Source organism: Coregonus lavaretus, assembly GCF_964263955.1.
Source record: "Coregonus lavaretus genome assembly, chromosome: 37".
Classification (NCBI taxonomy): domain Eukaryota; kingdom Metazoa; phylum Chordata; class Actinopteri; order Salmoniformes; family Salmonidae; genus Coregonus; species Coregonus lavaretus.
Genome location: NC_140024.1, coordinates 6950028 through 6965075, shown reverse-complemented (window position 1 = coordinate 6965075; position 15048 = coordinate 6950028). Strand labels below are relative to the sequence as shown.

The following is a 15048-nucleotide window of genomic DNA, read 5'->3' as shown; positions in this document are numbered from 1 at the left end:
GCAATGACCCATGTAGAAAACACCTTTACAGATTTTTCATACCAAGCTTGACAGAAGCACGCATGAACAGTAAGACACCCCAGCCCCATAGCCAATCAGTACATAAATAAAGAGGGGTAGATTGGTTGGAGGGAGCTAGATATAGAGGGGTGTCATGCAAGGCTAGCTGTTAAATGTTTCTCCTTGACTGGCTCCAAGACCCTGAAATCTGCCATAACATCTGCTCCACTGCACTGAAATAAAGAGACACGCCACACACACAAAATAAATACACTACACACACACTACACAAAATACACTACACACACACTTACATTAACATGAAGACACCTCACACAGAACGACAAACACATAGTGAACAGCCAAGACGGAGAACGAGTAAAAAGCTATAAGCACACACACATTATTCACACATTATCTCATTCACCCACTCCCTTTTCCCCTCCTCCTCTACCATTATCATATTTTCATACATATTGAGACCCACACATACTGTGGTCATGCATACACACACACACACACACACACACACAGATAGCTAAAGACAGAGATAGACACATAGGCCTACACACACACATACATAAATTATTGTTCAGAAATCACTCCACTTTCCCCTCCTTCACTACTAGTTTCATAAAATGTATTATAATATTCATTTAGACCCACATACTGCACACCCTCCCAATCCACATACACACACACAGACACACAGACACACACACACTGGATAGTGGAATTGGGTTGATTATGAGGCTGCCTGAGGGAGTGGAGCCTATTGCAATGCTCCAGTACGATTGGTCAGGATTAGATCAAGTCTATGGAGATGGGAGAGCGGGAGGGAGAGAGAAGATAGTGAGAGAGTGATCAATCAATGGGAAACTGGGGGCACTGGGGGGTGGTAATGGTTCCACAGTCAGCTAACGGCTCCATAAGCCTATTTCTACTGAGAGCCACTGAGCCAGGTGTGGGATTCACTGTGGCCCCCTAGAGGAACCAAAGAGCTGCCAGAGGGAACACCTACCCTCCCGTCTACACCTCCGCCAGACAGCCTGCCTGCTCATACAGTTCCCTGGGGTGTGTTCAGCAAGACACAACATTTTGGAACGGTCGACAATGTTTGGCAACTGAACGTTGGACATGGGTACTGTCTATACCTGTCATTCTACAGAAGGATCCAACTGGGCTGGATGAATACAGTCTTAAAGGCTAGACAGCCTAAACCAGTTTGCCCTGGACCATACCTATCACAGTCTACAATTCAGTTCGCAGCCTGCAATATCCATCACTAAATATCTGTAATATTTTCAAAGCAAACACTTAGTCATAATATAGCGAAAGCTCTCCCTCTGCCTAGGAGACTTCCTAAGGCGATAATAAACACACACACAACTCCCAAGTAGACCTGGCCCCGACCCGGGTTGCCCCTGTGTAGGATAGCAGAGCCCAACTGCAGTAACTGAGGGAGCAGGTGCATGGCCTTGGGGTCACTACCTGCAACTACTGGAGTTAATCTCCCCATGCACCTGGCAACATGCAAGGTTGTGCATGCTATGGATTAACAATAAGCATGAATTAAGTATTAGAGGGAGGAGGAGAGAGAGGAAGGGGAGGGTGAGGCGGTGAGAGAGATGGGGATATGAAATAGAAGACTCCCTCACGGAAAGCACAGCAGGTCCAAATGGAAAAGTACTGAAACAGGAGCCCTGAATCTGAGGAACAAGACAAATAATTTCACACTAACTAACCCCAGATGCTATAACCACACGCCAGGAGAACTCATTTACATACACACGCACATGCACGCACAGAACAACAACAAAACAAAGAATGTGGGTACCGGTACACACACACACAAACGCAAACACCGCAACACAAACACATACATATTAAGCGTATCACCCTCAATGAAACACACACATTTCAAACCCATGCAACAGACTTGTGATGATAATGAAGCTAACTAACTAATGTAACCTGTTAACCAGCACCAACAATATGAGAGAGTCAGTCCATTATTCAGGCAGAGCAGATGAGCAGTGTGTATGGGCTCATTAATCAGTGTGATTGGTGAGCGGTCAGGTTTTATTCCTGGAGATGGGAGGGGGGGCTAGGGGGTGACATCTGTAGGGTAGAGCAGGGGCAGCTGTTTCAGGAGGGGGTGAGGGGGTTGATGTATTGTCCCTATAGGCTGCAGCTACATTGAATGGAGGGAGGGAGGGTGGAGAGGTTTGGTTGGGTTTACTTGTGTTGAGAAAGATAAAGAGAGAGAGAGAGAGAGAGACAGAGAGAGGGAGATACATAGAGAGAGAGAGAGAGAGAGAGAGAGAGAGAGAGAGAGAGAGAGAGAGAGAGAGAGAGACTGCTGCAGTACTCCTGCAGCTCTGTCGCATGCTGGGTATGTACATAGACAATGGTAGGCTTCGAGGGGACTCCTACGGTAGGTACACCTATAGTTCATCTCTTGGCAGTAGTACTGTAGACTACTTTATCAGTGACCTCAACCCAGAGTCTCTCAAAGCGTTCACAGTCAGCCCACTGACACCCCTATCAGATCACAGCAAAATCACAGTCTACTTGAACAGAGCAATACTCAATCATGAGGCATCAAAGCCAAAGGAATGTAATAGATTTATATATAGGAAGGAAAGTAGTGTGGAAACCTACCAAAAAACAATTAGGCAACAACAAATTCAATCCCTTTTAGACAACTTCCTGGACAAAACGTTTCACTGTAATAGTGAAGGTGTAAACATGGCAGTAGAAAACCTAAACAGTATATTTGAACTCTCAGCTTCCCTATCAAATCTAAAAACGTCAAGCAGAAAACCTAAGAAAATTAACAACAATGACAAATGGTTTGATGAAAAATGCTAAAACCTAAGAAAGAATTTGAGAAACCTATCCATCCAAAAATATAAGAGACCCAGAAAACCTGAGCCTACGCCTTCACTATGGTGAATCACTAAAACAATACAGAAATACACTACGGAAAAAGAAGGAACAGCATGTCAGAAATCAGCTCAATGTAATTGAAGAATCCATAGACGCTAACCACTTCTGGGAAAATTGGAAAACACTAAACAAACAACAACACGAAGAGTTATCTATCCAAAATGGAGATGTATGGATAAACCCCTTCTCCAATCTTTTTGGCTCTATTACAAAGAACAAACAGCAAAAACATATACATGATCAAATACAAATCTTAGAATAAACTATTAAAGACTACCAGAACCCACTGGATTCTCCAATTGTGACTTGTTACAGGAAACTAGGCGTATGTTGCGCATCACTACTTCACAGGAGCGCAATTTTTGGGCAGAAATGCCTTCTGGAACATGTGAACTTTCATGTGCCTTAATAACAAACTTGTATGCCATCTGTAAATACGAATACAATTGTTAAATCACAAGCCTAGTTGGTTTAGCCATGGAAAAAGACAGCAACCTTCCCGCTAGCCATGATTGGCAGAGATAATGAGTGTGCTGGACATGCCGAGAGATGAGTTTGGATTGGTCTGCCATGTAGCATGCTTCTGTCTATAACATGAGCTGGTCAGTATGTGTAGGTAATCCTTTCTAACGCTGCTATTTTTTAATGATATCACGTAGTAGAACTGCATAAGTGTTGCTCTCCACTTTCTGGAGGACTGAGTTTTAAAATCAGTGGAATTAGAGTATGATAGCTAAGGAGATGGAGAAAATTCAGGCATTTGATTGCAAATATGCAGACAGAGTCGAAAAGAGAACACACAGAAGGCTCCGGATTACATCTTCAAACTAAGAGAAACCATGGCATCCTTGACAGAGAGGGAGAAGCGTCCATCCATGTATACGGATAAGAGAGTCTAGCTAGCTACATTTTCAGATATTACAAGTTTCTAATTTAGTCAGAAAGTTGTTTTCATTTAAAGTGTACTGTTAGCTAACTAGCTAACATAAGCTGGCTAGCTAGCGAGCTAACGTTACGTGTATGATCTGTGTAGTAATATTTTTCGTAACTCAGAGCCATTTGCATTGCTAGATATAGCCTAATATTAGTTAGCTAACATTGAACCTGGTTGGTTAGATACCTGCAGATTCATGCAGGGTAGTAACGTTATGAGTTGGGATTATGGTTCATTGTTTAGCTAGCTAGCTACATGTCTAAACAAAAGACTCCACTATGCAAGTAACTATTTCATTGTAATGTTTATGATGTCACTGCGACAACTGTCGCTAGACGTAGCTGGTAAATTCGCTATGGCTATCTACTCTGATTTCAGAGCACTCTCGTCTGAGTGTGCCAGAGCGCAGAATAACTGACAAATTTATGAACGCTCAACAACCATTGAATATGGCCGGTGTTAGTAAACGTTGGCAAAAAATACATAATTTGTCACGAATTCAGCCGAGGCTGCTCCTCCTCCTTGCTTGGGCGGGCTTCACCGTTCGTCGTCACCGGAGTACTAGCTGCCACCGATCTATGTTGCTGTTTTCTACTTGTTTTGTCTATATTGCACACACTTGGTTCCAATTACGATAATTTGTTTCCCTATTTTACCCTGGTTCCCTCTTGGTGTTGTGCGTGATTGTTCGTTGTTTTGTTGTCATTGACATGTGAGTCGGTATTTTCTTCCCTGCGTGGAAGATATGTTTATTTACTTTTGACAAGTAAAGTACGTTGTTGACTAAGTTCTGTGTCCTGCGCCTGACTCCGTCCTACCGCTACACACTGACGCATTACAGAATCACGCACCCATATGGAGTCAGCAGGTACATCCATTCCTCCAGGATCAGTGGAGGAACGCATCCAGCAGAACTCGACCATGCTACAGACATAATTAAATTGTTGCCAGCAGCACAGTTGCAGTCACCAATGCTCTTGATAACATAAAAACAGCCTAACCAGCTCTGCTAGGGCGAGTAAAATGATCAGAGTGAGCTGTTCTCTCATTTGTGTCTGGAGTACCTAGCAAGCTAGCCAACGTTAGCCAGTTAGCTTGGGTGCTTGACTGCTGTTGTTAGGGTCAGAACGCTCGGATCAACCCTACTTTTCGGCCTGAGCGTCCAGTGTGCGCTCTGAACGCTCCGAGAGCGAAATGCTCTGAATTTACGAACTGCCAATCTGACAACGCTCTGAGTTTACGAACTCCCAGAGCACACTCTGGCACTCCAGATTAAACACATCCGTAGTATAAACCAGTCTTTAGTCTTGAAATCTTTGGTTGTTTAGTACATAGCCTCACATGTGAATCCTTAAAGAGATGGGTGGGGCTAAATCTTAAGAGGGTGTGAACGATGCTGAATAGTGTGTAGACAAAGAAGAGCTCTCCAGTATGTACCAACACATTCAAGGGCCATTTTCTCAAAAGTGAGGTTACAAGTTTATCAACGTTCAAAGCAGAATTACTTTGCCATTGTTCCTCAACTGTAGTGTATGATATACCATTTTCTAGCTCTGAGTCTCTACTTTTATCCAATGTAAAAAACACAATTTCAAATTTTGCTACATAAGACCAAATTGAGCCGGTCGGTCACAATTACATTGAATTAACTACAGGACAGAATACAAACCCTCCAACCCAAAAAGGCCTGTGGTGTTGATGGTATCCTAAATTACATAATAAAATATACAGACCACAAATTCCAATTGGCAATACTTAACCTCTTTAACATCATCCTTAGCTCTGGCATCTTCCCCAATATTTGGAACCAAGGACTGATTACCCCAATCCACAAAAGTGGAGACAAATTTGACCCCAATAACTACCGTGGGATATGCATCAACAGCAACCTTGGGAAAATCCTCTGCATTATCATTAACAGCAGACTCGTACATTTCCTCAGTGAAAACAATGTACTGAGCAAATATCAAATTGGCTTTATACCAAATTAACTTACGACAGACCACGTATTCCCTCCTAATTGACAAAGAAACAAACCAAAACAAAGGCAAAGTCTTCTCATGCTTTGTTGATTTCAAAAAAGCTTTTGACTCTATTTGGCATGAGGGTCTACTATACAAATTGATGGAAAGTGGTGTTGGGGGAAAAACATACGACATTATAAAACCATGTACACAAACAAGTGTGCGGTTAAAATTGACAAAAAACACACACATTTCTTTCCACAGGGCTGTGGGGTGAGACAGGGATGCAGCTTAAGCTCCACCCTCTTCAACATATATATCAATGAATTGGAGAGGGCACTAGAACAGTCTGCAGCACCCGGCCTCACCCTAATAGAATCTGAAGTCAAATGTCTACTGTTTGCTGACGATCTGGTGCTTCTGTCCCCAACCAAGGAGGGCCTACAGCAGCACCTAGCTCTTCTGCACAGATTCTGTCAGACCTAGGCCCTGAGAGTAAATCTCAGTAAGACAAAAATAATGGTGTTCCAAAAAAGGTCCAGTTGCCAGGACCACAAATACAAATTGCATCTAGACACTGTTGCCCTAGAGCTCACAAACAACTATACATACCTCGGCTTAAACATCAGCGCTACAGGTAACTTCCACAAAGCTGTGAACGACCTGAGAGACAAGGCAAGAAGGCCTTCTATGCCATCAAAAGGAACATAAAATTAAATATACCAATTAGGATCTGGCAAAAAATATTTGAATCAGTTATAGAACCCATTGCCCTTTATGGTTGTGAGGTCTGGGGTCTGCTCACCAACCAAAAATTCACAAAATGGAACAAACACCAAATTGAGACTTTACATGCAGAATTTTGCAAAAATATCCTCTGTGTACAACGTAAAACACCAAATACTGCATACAGAGCAGAATTAGGCCGATACCCGCTAATGATCAAAATCTAGAAAAGAGACGTTTAATTCTACAACCACCTAAAAGGAAGCTATTCCCAACCCTACCATATTAAAGCCATCACCTACAGAGAGATTAACCTTGAGAAGAGTCCCCTAGGCAAGCTGGCCCTGGGGCTCTGTTCACCAACACAAACAGACCCCACAGAGCCCCAGGACAGCAACACAATTAGACCTAACCAAATCATGAGAAAACAAAAATAGAATTACTTGACACATTGGAAAGAATCAAGAACAAAACAGAGCAAACTAGAATGCTATTTGGCTCTAAACAGAGAGTACACAGTGGCAGAATACCTGACCAATGTGACTGACCCAAACCTAAGGAAAGCTTTGACTATGTACAGCATAGCCTTTCTATTGAGAAAGGCCGCCGTAGGCTGACCTGGCTCTCAAGAGAAGACAGGCTATGTATACACAGCCCACAAAATGAGGTGGAAACTGAGCTGTACTTCCTAACCTCCTGCCAAATGTATGACCATATTAGAGACACATATTTCCCTCAGATTACACAGACCCACAAAGAATTTGAAAACAAACGCAATTTTGATAAACTCCCATATCTATTGGGTGAAATACCACAGTGTGCCATCACAGCAAGAAGATTTGTGACCTGTTGCCACAAGAAAATAGCAACCAGTGAAGAACAAACACCATTGTAAATACAACCCATATTTATGTTTATTTATTTTCCCTTTTGTACTTTAACTCTTTGCACATCATTACAACACTGTATATTGACATCATATGACATCTGACATGTCTTTATTCTTTTGGAACTTTTGTGAGTGTAATGTTTACTGTTCATTTTATATTGTTTATTTCACTTTTGTTTATTATCTATTTCACTTGCTTTGGCAATGTAAACATATGTTTCCCATGCCAATAAAGCCCTTAAATTGAAATTGAATATAGAGAGACTGTATATAGCCATAATATGACTTTTGAAATGTCTCTTTTCCTAATATTAAATGTTCATTTTTTATTCTTTATTTAACTTTAGTTTATTATCTATTTCACTTGCTTTGGCAATGTAAACATATGTTTCCCATGCCAATAAAGCCCTTTGAATTTAATTGAGAGAGAGAGAAAGAGAGAGAGAAGGAGAGAGAGAGGAAACGCAGTACGCCTCAGAAAAATCACCAAACATGATGTTCTATTCACCGTTCCACAAGGATTCCTATTAACTGTCCTGGGTCTGACACCAACCCCTTCACAAACCCACTTAGAGAGGTGAGAGGCTCCTCACGGCCAAGGTTCCTGTCCTTGGTGAGAGACTGGGAGTCTTTTCATTAAACAAAGCTCTCTTTGTTTTTCCAGTGGGCATATCCAGAGGGAGTAGAGGGGGGAGAGAAAGGTTGTAGAGAGAGGAAACGAGAGAGAGAGAGAGAGAGAGAGATAGAGAGAGAGAAATAGAGAGAGAGAGAGAGAGAGAGAGAGAGAGAGAGAGAGAGAGAGCGAGGGAGAGAGTGAGTGAGAGAGAGAGAGAGAGAGAGAGAGCGAGGGAGAGTGAGTGAGAGAGAGAGAGAGAGAGAGAGAGAGGGAGAGAGAGAGTGAGAGAGAGGGGGAGATAGAGAACAGAGTGAGTGAGTTACCTTGAGCTCCTTACTCTGTCTTTGATGTTTCTAATAGCTGATGTTTGAATTCTGCAGCTTGTACAGGGTTGACCTCAGACGAGGCTGGTTGGAGGATCTATTGGAGGACGGGTTCACACTAATGGCTGGAATTGGCTCAATGGAACAGAGTCAAACACAATGTTGCCATGTGTTTGGTACCATTCCATTGATTCCATTCCAGCCATTACAATGAGCCCATCCTCCTATAGCTCCTCCCACCAGCCTCCTCTGGTTGACCTGGTGATCTCCTTCTCGCTCTCTCTCGCTCTCTCTCTCTCTATCTCTCTCTCTCTCTGTTCCGTCTCCCACACTGCTGCTTTGCACAGTACTTGTAACTGTGCTTCTACATTCATCTTTAACCTAAGATTTGTTTACGCACAGATGTCTGGATCAGTGTATGAAGCTGAAGTAGAATCCCGCTGTGCTCTTTATTAAATATCATTTCTGTACTTGCATCTGAACATGTGTCACATCTTTTACTAGGGCTTCATAATGTGGAAGAAAGCAGTGCTGGCAGAGAAATTAGAGAAACGTGTGAGTAAGTGTATGTCCTTGTAGGGTTTGTATGTAATGTGAATGCAAGGTGAGTTTATACTGTATGTATGTTTGTGTGTGTGTGTGTGTGTGTGTGTGTGTGTATGTGCGTGTGTGTCAGTGAGGGCAGGGGCTTGTCTCTGCACATAGGGAGATTAATCTTATTCATAGAGCATAAAAGATGAAGCACAGTGTATAATATTATAATATATAGCCGAGCAGTTCTCCTTGTCACCTTCAGCATATGTCTTGACTGAGTGATTTGGGGGAGGTCTAATAATCTACAGAAGCTTCGTGATTAACTGCCTGCAACGCAGACACACACACATGCAGGCACGCGCACAAGACACACACGCACAAGCACGCACGCACACTCACACGTGCACAGATGGTGAGACGGTGGGGTAAGCCAGATCTCAGTGGGGATGCTGGCGATAGTAAAAGGTTGGTACTTCTTGGCTGGGCCACAGTTGGCTAGAGGGACGGCCCATCGTCACAGACCAGCCCTATCAAGAAGGGATTCACCTCAAAGAAACAGCATGGATGAAAGTCAACAACAACCAACAAACAGTCAACAACCACTTCTTCAACAAAGATAATCTACAGAACCAGGACAATTCAAGTTTAAAGGATACTGAAGAGTTCCTACTGCTGATAGGGTCACACACACAGTCCCAGATATTTATACCAAACTGCATTCACACAGACAGACAGACAGACAGTGCTATCTCACATAGGGAGAGATCCCCCTGAGGCTTGGCCTTGTACGAGGCCTCTGAGAGGAGGAAGAGTAGAGATAGCCTGTAGGGAGCACAGGGGTAGTGTGTCAGACAGCACACTGATAAACCACTGGTCTGATCTACAGGATGTGACCGGCACTGTGGCTCCAGCTCAGCCGCTGATTAAATTCATGTATCAAATCTCTCTTTACCTCTCTTTCTGCACATTACTTTCTTAATCAATAGGCTGCAGTTCAACTTGCCTTCAATGTGACCAATGGAACCAATACACGCACACACACACACACACACACAGGCACACACACAAACACAGTCCCATTCCCCCTCTCTCTCCTCAGGCCATCTGAATTGCACTGCGACAGAGGACATCAATCTCCTAGCTGGCCGTGAGTTGCTCAGAAAGTCTGGGATGAGGATGGATATGATTTTGTTATCAATCACACTTTGTTCTTTGTCGGTGTCGCCACAGTGTCTTAATCGTCTGTGTGTTTCTCTCCCCCCGTCTCGATCGATACCCTGCTTCAACAACACACAGAGAAGGACATCCATCAGCCACACAGTTTCAATGTCTCCAGCCTGGCCAAACACTCTCTCTCACACGCACTCACATCCTATTCTTTATCTGGGTTGATATACTTGGGGCTTGGCCTCTTCTTTTCAAGTCCTCTACTCTCCACACTCTCACTTACTCCCTGTTGCCCTCTTTCTTTCTCTACCATCCTTCATCCATCCATCTCTTTGCTCCTCCTCCCTCTCGCCACCCCACCCTGGCTGACAGAGAGTGTGTGAGAGAAGGACTGGATGAGAGAGAGTGAGTGAGTGAATGACTGAGTGAGTGAGAGAGATAGATAGAGAGAGAGTGAATGAATGAGTGAGTGGGTGAGAGAGTGAATGAGTGGGTGAGAGAGAGAGAGAGAGAGAGAGAGAGAGAGAGAGAGAGAGAGAGAGAGAGAGAGAGAGAGAGAGAGAGCGAGAGCGAGAGCGAGAGCGAGAGCGAGAGCGAGAGAGAATGAGTGAGTGGATGAGAGTGAATGAGTGAGTGAGTGAGTGAGTGAGTGGGTAGAAGAGTGAGTAAATAAGTAATTAAAGGAGAGTGAGTGAGTGTTGGGTGAGTGTGGGAGAGAGAGAGAGAGAATGAGTGACGGCTGTGGTGCGCATGCACGGTGCTTTAGGCCCAGTCTATAAATCTAGGGATCCTAGAGAGAGATGGACGGTGCTCATAAGGAGCCTACACCAAGTGTTTTTACTCCTCCATAGATTCCTCTAACAGGACACAGCTGGACCCAGAGATTACACTCAGACAGAGATAGATAGAGAGGGAAGAATGGAGGGACAGATGGAGGGAGAGCAACATATCCTCAATTCTCCTCTATTCTCTCTGCTCCTCTCTCTCTCAGTGGTGACCTGATTTGTTACCTGTGATAAGTTGCCACAGAGTGTGACGCTCTCATTCCACAGCAGCCGGCTAGAGACCATGTCTGATGAACACATGCTTTGTACGTGTCTGATGAGAGGCATATTTCCTATGTGTCTAACAACCAGGCAGAGACCTAATGACTAAAGATTATTCAGAGCTGTACAGTATGTAATGTAATGTGTTAGCACTGGCGGGAGGCTGCATGCCATGCAGTGCACTGAGCCCTAGCCAGCCTAATGCATTCATGTCATCCAGTGTACAAGGACACTACCCAGTCGGAACAGGCCACCTGCTCTTGATGGATAAGGGTCCTTAATCTCTATGACATGGGCAGAATTTATGGACAGCACAGGATAATGGGGTCCTGTGGCAGTGTAGCACTGTGCATGGGGGACAGATTTGAATTGAAGATTTCAAGGTTCCTCCATCTGTCTGTCTGCTCCACATTCACTTTCCTTCCCACTCCTCCTCTCCCAGTTCATGTGAGACTATTTGCAAATAAGTACCCCTCAGTGTGGAAGGCCTGATGTGTGTTAATCCTATAGCCTAGAGGTTAAGCGCATTGCGCCAGCAACCGAAAGGTCTCTGGTTCGAACCCCTGAGCCGACTTAATTAAAAATCTGTTGATGTGCCATTGCTCCTGTAATTCATTTGGGATAAGAGTGTCTGCTAAATGACTCAAATGTAAACGTCCTAGTTACAGGTAGGGCTGGGAATTGCCAGGGACCTTATGATACTTATGTGCAAAGGAGATTTGATGTTCTGAGTGTACAAAACATTAGGAACACCTGCTCTTTCCATGACATAGACTAACCAGGTGAAAGCTATGATCCCTTATTGATGTCACCTGTTAAATCCACTTTAATAAGTGTAGATGAAGGGGAGGAGACAGGTTAAAGAAGGATTTTTAAGCCTTGAGACATGGATTGTGTATGTGTGCCATTCAGAGGGTGAATGGGCAAGACAAAATATTTAAATGCCTTTGACCGGGGTATGGTAGTACGTGCCAGCTAACGCTACCTAGAGTAGCAATTTTTTATTTACAAATTGATACTTGGAGACAAATATCAATAAAATATCGTCCCAAAATTTAGTTTTTATCCTCTTATGTTTGTTGTGTAGTAAATATTTCTGTTTTTATTTTCATGTATTTTTTCTGTGAATCACATTGCGTTGCATTCCATGTCTGAAATGTGCTGTATACAGTAAATAAAGCTTGATTTGATTTGATGAGCTGAAATAAAAATCCCAGAAATATTCCATATGCACAAAAATATTATTTCTCTCAAATGTTGTGCACAAATGTATTTACATCCCTGTTGGTGAGCATTTCTCCTTTGCCAAGATAATCCATCCACCTGACAGGTGTGACATATCAAGAAGTTGATTAAACAGCATGATCATTACACAGGTGCACCTTGTGCTGGGGACTATAAAAGGCCACTCTAAAATGTGCAGTTTTGTCACACAACACAATGCAACAGATGTCTCAAGTTTTGATGGAGCAAGCAATTGGCATGCTGACTGCAGGAATGTCCACCAGAGCTGTTGCCAGAGAATTGAATGTTAATTTCTCTACCATAAGCCACTTCCAACGTCGTTTTAGAGAATTTGGCAGTACGTCCAACCGGCCTCACAACCGCAGACCATGTGTAACCACGCCAGCCCAGGACCTCCACATCCGGCTTCTTCACTTGTGGGATCGTCTGAGGGGGGAGGGGGGTGCTGAGGCCCTTTTGTGGGGAGAAACTCATTCTGATTGGCTGGGCATGGCTCCCCAGGGGATGGGCCTGGCTCCCCAGTGGGTGGGTCTATCTATGCCCTTCCAGGGCCACCCATGGCTGCGCCCTTGCCCAGTCATGTGAAATCCATAGATCAGGGACCCATGCATTTATTTAAATTGCTGATTTCCTTATATATAACTCAGTAAAATCTTTGAAATTGTTGCATGTTGCGTTTATATTTTTGTTCAGTATAATATTACGATATGTAAAAAAAGATCCCCATCACAAGTTACATTGTCCTCAGGTGGAAAAGCCCCAGATGCATGACCCCAGAAGTGTATACTGCAGTAAAGGAATCCCAAGGGCACAGGTATTACACAGGTATTCATGTAAGACACCAACAGTGTGGTGTCATACTTTAGTAAAAGTAAAGATACCTTAATAGAAAATGACTCAAGTAAAAGTGAAAGTCACCCAGTAAAATACTACTTGAGTAAAAGTCTAAAGGTCTTTGGTTTTAAATATACTTAAGTATCAAAAGTAAATGTAATTGCTAAAATCTACTTAAGTATCAAAAGTAAAAGTATAAATAATTTCACATTCCTTATATTAAGGAAACCAGATGGCACCATTTTCTTGTTTTTTTTTATTTATGTATAGCCAGGGGCACACTCACACACTCAGACATAATTTACAAACAAAGTATTTGTGTTTAGTGAGTCCACCAGATCAGAGGCAGTAGGGATGACCAGGGATGTTCTCTTGATAAGTGTGTGAATTGGACCATTTTCCTGTTATTTTCTTTAGGAATGTAGTGGAGTTAAAGTAAAAGTTGTCCCCCAAAAAAATAGTTAAGTACAGATACCCCCAAAATCTACTTAAGTAGTACTTTAAAGTATTTTTACTTTAGTACTTTACACCACATAAAATGCAGCTGACTAAACTCCACTCTTCAGCTCCGACTACATCGATTTGCCCAACGTCAATAATAATTATGAAACGCTTACCTTGTACCTATGTTTGTCCTTTCTTTGTTTGCTGAAATCCATACTTATTAAATAAATGTTAATACAATACAACCACCGACTGTTTGCTCATTGCTGTTGCTCTAAGATTGCAACTCAGCGCAAATGTGCATGTGCCAATTGAATCTCAACAAGGAAACAGTAAGTGGTTGTACAGTGGGGAAAAAAAGTATTTAGTCAGCCACCAATTGTGCAAGTTCTCCCACTTAAAAAGATGAGAGAGGCCTGTAATTTTCATCATAGGTACACGTCAACTATGACAGACAAAATGAGAAAAACAAATCCAGAAAATCACATTGTAGGATTTTTAATGAATTTATTTACAAATTATGGTGGAAAATAAGTATTTGGTCAATAACAAAAGTTTCTCAATACTTTGTTATATACCCTTTGTTGGCAATGACACAGGTCAAACGTTTTCTGTAAGTCTTCACAAGGTTTTCACACACTGTTGCTGGTATTTTGGCCCATTCCTCCATGCAGATCTCCTCTAGAGCAGTGATGTTTTGGGGCTGTCGCTGGGCAACACAGACTTTCAACTCCCTCCAAAGATTTTCTATGGGGTTGAGATCTGGAGACTGGCTAGGCCACTCCAGGACCTTGAAATGCTTCTTACGAAGCCACTCCTTCGTTGCCCGGGCGGTGTGTTTGGGATCATTGTCATGCTGAAAGACCCAGCCACGTTTCATCTTCAATGCCCTTGCTGATGGAAGGAGGTTTTCACTCAAAATCTCACGATACATGGCCCCATTCATTCTTTCCTTTACACGGATCAGTCGTCCTGGTCCCTTTGCAGAAAAACAGCCCCAAAGCATGATGTTTCCACCCACATGCTTCACAGTAGGTATGGTGTTCTTTGGATGCAACTCAGCATTCTTTGTCCTCCAAACACGACGAGTTGCGTTTTTACCAAAAAGTTATATTTTGGTTTCATCTGACCATATGAGATTCTCCCAATCCTCTTCTGGATCATCCAAATGCACTCTAGCAAACTTCAGATGGGCCTGGACATGTACTGGCTTAAGCAGGGGGACACGTCTGGCACTGCAGGATTTGAGTCCCTGGCGGCGTAGTGTGTTACTGATGGTAGGCTTTGTTACTTTGGTCCCAGCTCTCTGCTGGTCATTCACTAGGTCCCCCCGTGTGGTTCTGGGATTTTTGCTCACCGTTCTTGTGATCATTT

General features: G+C 43.1%; 1 protein-coding gene across 1 annotated transcript in view; it reads right to left on the bottom strand.

The window, feature by feature from the left end:
• The window catches only part of LOC311111266 (coiled-coil domain-containing protein 102A-like), a 71921-nt gene that overhangs the window by 12547 nt on the left and 44326 nt on the right, over positions 1-15048 (bottom strand). The window lies entirely within an intron of this gene.